This window comes from Volvox carteri (genome assembly GCF_000143455.1).
Source record: "Volvox carteri f. nagariensis unplaced genomic scaffold VOLCAscaffold_30, whole genome shotgun sequence".
NCBI classification, from domain to species: Eukaryota; Viridiplantae; Chlorophyta; class Chlorophyceae; order Chlamydomonadales; family Volvocaceae; genus Volvox; species Volvox carteri.
Genome location: NW_003307573.1, coordinates 965724 through 969684, shown reverse-complemented (window position 1 = coordinate 969684; position 3961 = coordinate 965724).

The window sequence follows — 3961 nt, the reverse complement described above, 5'->3', positions numbered from 1 at the left end:
AGGTATGCAGTTTCGTTTATGTTGCTGGGCTTTGGAGGCAAACAGAGCATGAAGGGGCAAGTACCACGTCCCCAGGGGGCAGCGGTTTTGCCACTGTTGTGGTACTAATAGCCGAATTGAGGATGTGAACCCCTGTTATTGGAATGCCCAGCCTATAATGATATTCGTGCTGAAGAAGGATTCGATCATCAACAGAGCATGTTGGAGGCCATGCAATGGGAACCCGCACGTCTGGCGAGGAAATTGGAACGTATGTGGGCTCACCGAAACTCAATTACCCCCTTTAGACGCTAGTCTGGGCTGATGTGCGGTGTTTTCCTTTCCTCCGTGGCTTTTAGGTGTTGTAGTATTACCCTTGGGCCCTCGGCTCGTATGGGTAATCTTACAGGTATGGGGTCACGCACCCCCAACCATGTAACACACACACACACATAACACGTCTTCGTCGCAATTAAGCCCGTGAAATTTTACGGGTGCTGTGCATTACGGCTTGGGGGATTACGGGTCAAGACCTTGTGATTACGGGTAATGTAACCTGTGGATGACTTCCAGCACGGGCAACCAACAAAATGTCACCTGTGTTATTCCTTATAAAAGGAATGCTTTGGCAACTTAAAAATAAGCATGTGTACAAATTTTCTTGGCCGGTAATTACATGTGAAGACCACATGATTACGGGTAAACATGAATTTACGGGTGAAAACCTTTCCCAGAGTGTTACATTTTTGGGAATAAATGGGGGTCTGAGCGTGGAAGAAATGGAATAATTGGTCAGTTGGCCGTACTGGTTCATTACTTCGGCCATAAGTCGCCCCAAATGCCTTCTGCACATATAAAGCTGAACATTTGGAGCTTATACACTATTTATGTATTAAATATGTGATGATATAACCATGAGACGGCCCGCTGTTGCATTCAACTTAGGTCAAGGGGGCATTCGTTCATTCTTGACCAAAGCAAACGGCTCAGAAAGTCCGCAGACACAATGTCCCAAACATTTAGAAGAAGAATTAGATAATATAGAAGACACGGATAGGCATGCTGTAGTTGCCGCTCTTGAAGTCAGTGAAGCCAGCGATTTGAGTGAAGCTGAGGATCCCCCGGCGAAGTGGCAACACACAACTGCAGCAATCAGCGACTCAGCTGAGCAGCTTGATTCTGACGAGGAAGGGCCACCGCCCCAAGATGTCGCCACGGCACCACCACCACCTTCAAGGGCAGGTGCTTCACAGCACGCGCCGCTGGTGATTCAAAAGCAGGCGCAGTGCCAGCAAACACAGCGTGTGCCGAAAGGCCAAAGCAATGGGAGATGGCGGGAGAATGAGGGAGTGCGTCGCTTCCAGGCGCACTGGACAGCTTTGTTCGAATGGGCTGAGTGTGTTGCACCAGATATGGAGGCTGGCGAGGTGCACGACCGTGTCCGGTGTGGTCCCTGCTCCCTCAGCTGGCAGTGGGACATCACGATGGATGCCAGGCAGGCCACACTAAAAAGCCACGAGCTCACCAAAAATCACCAAGAAGCCATGTGCAACCATGAAGCATGGGCCCTTCAGCACGAGCGGCACCAGCTGACAGCATGGACGGTCGACAACCTTTTGTCCAGAGCACTCATTAAGTCTGAGAGGGGAGTTGTGCAGCAGCTGCGGCAGCTCTTCTTCATGCTGGATCATGGGCGCCCCATCCTCGACTATGTCGGCTCTAAGGACCTGTTCCAGGTGCTGGACGTGCCACACTACCGTGATAAGCACTGGAGCTGCAACAGTGCCTGGCAGCTTGCCGAGGCCCTGGATGCAGTGCTCATGGACGAAATCCGCAGGCTGGTCACCGCCAACCGCTTTGTATCTGTGAGCCTGGACGAGTCCACGGGCATTGACAAGAGGTCCCGGCTGTGTGTTCACGTCTACATCATGGAGGGCTGGAGCCGGATCCCGCTGTGCATTGATGTAAGGCCAGGATGGGTTTAAGGTTTAAAATTGACGTAGTGCCGGGGTGAATTGCTGGGAGCCCAGCTCTTTTAACCGTTACTCAATTTTTCACATTTCCTCAGTCTAGATGGCTTCCTCCTTCAACCGTTCTTTTGGCCGCGGATAGACCCCATTAAAGTCTCTGTTGTCTCTCTTTTCGTGTCCTACAGCTGGCAAAACTGGAGGCGGCACCGACAGCGGACAACATCACCAGCTTGCTGCTGGAGGTGCTGGCGGATGGAGCTGGGCTGACAGCCAACGAACTTGTGCAGAAGCTGGTCACCGTGAGCATGGACGGGGCAAGCGTCATGACGGGAGTACACAACGGGGTCTCGACTCAGATGACAGACCTTGCTCCGCATATCGTTACCATCCACTGCATGGCTCACTGGACGCAGCTGGCAGTCGGTGCCCTAGAGCAGGCAGCAGTCATCAGCACCCTAAAGGCACTGGTCCGGGTCATCTACAGCCACTTCTCGAACAGCCCCAAGCGGCTCTTGGCCTTCGAGGCCGCTGCAGAGGAGGCTGATACCGCTGGAAACCACCCCCTAAGGGACATAGAGATCAGGTACGATATATGGCGGGTAAACATGAGGGCTGCAAGGGCTGCTTAGAACCTGCCTAACATTGTTTGCTTTATACTATTAACACCACCTTACTGTTTGTTTCTGCCGCCCCTGCAGGTGGCTGAGCCTGCTGCTGCCACTGCAGCATGTCGTGAGTGAGTACGGCGCCCTGCTGCTGTACATGGAGGAGGCAGAAGAGCAGTTCATCTTCATCCAGATGACGGACGCCCGCCTGTACCTGGCCATGCACGCCTTACTACCCGTGCTGCGGCGCACCAACTTCTTCATCAAGCTCTGCCAGAGCCGGCACCTGTTCATCGGCCACCTAAATGTCGAGCTGGAGCGCCTGAAGGCTGACCTCTGCCAGATGTACCTGGACAGCGCCACGTGCTATCAAGGTGTGGATTTTGTGGACTACACCCAGCTAATCCTCACGGGCTCTGCGGGTGACAGCCTAGACGGCACCCAGTGGGAGCTAAGCCCTGAGGATGAGAGCATCGACCTGGTGTTTGGTGACCGCTTCATTGCCTTCCACGTGATGCAGCAGCGGCGGGGCAGAGGCGGGTGCATGGTCAGCCTAACGGCGGAGCTCATCATGTCCACTGCTGCAGCAGTCCAGGTGGAGCTTACTGCTGCAGTGCAGGTGCTGGTGTAACAGCCGTCTCTTACCTTAGCTGTTTTAGCGGAAGTAGAGGGTCTCGTCCACGATTGGCGACCCAGCGTTAGGCGTGAGAAGAGACAAGGGAAGTCGGGATTCGAAGACATACGTCGAGAACGGTGACAGCAAGGTCTTGAACCCTGAACACTAGTATAGTGATACGTTAAGTGTCTGGCCGAAGCACTTCACCTGGGTGGCTTAAATGCGGCCCACCTGCCGCCATCTCCATTCCTGGAGTCTTGGTGCCGTACGCTAGGTTGTGATAGCGTACCAGAAAGTGAGTTCGTACAGTTAACGAGTATGGTTCGTAAATACGGGACCGTACCGTTACTGTGATTAAGCTTTAATAGCTTAAAGATATTCTAAGGTAAATGTAGCTTGCTACATCCCTCCCCCTCAGAAGCGAACCGTCCCGGGAGCGTCACCTTTTCTTGCGAGCAGGTGCTTTCCGTTTCGGTTGTTCTGGGGTGCTGTTCCGGGGTGCTACCGAAGGAGGGGTGGTCAGGACCACTTTCCTTTTTGGTGTAGGTTGCCCGGACTTTGCCGCCAACCGTCGTTCATAGTCGTCAATAGCTTCGGCCAAGGGAACGGATTGACGCAGGGAATCTTCCGGTTCATAGGTGTTATGACTGGAGTCATAGCCTTCCCATTTAACCAGATATTCTCGACGTGTTTTGCCGGTTCCACCTCGGATTTTCACATCACGATGGTCAAGTAGTGCCTCAACCATGTAATATGGCTCTTCGTCAATTATGAACGGGGGCGGCGGTGTC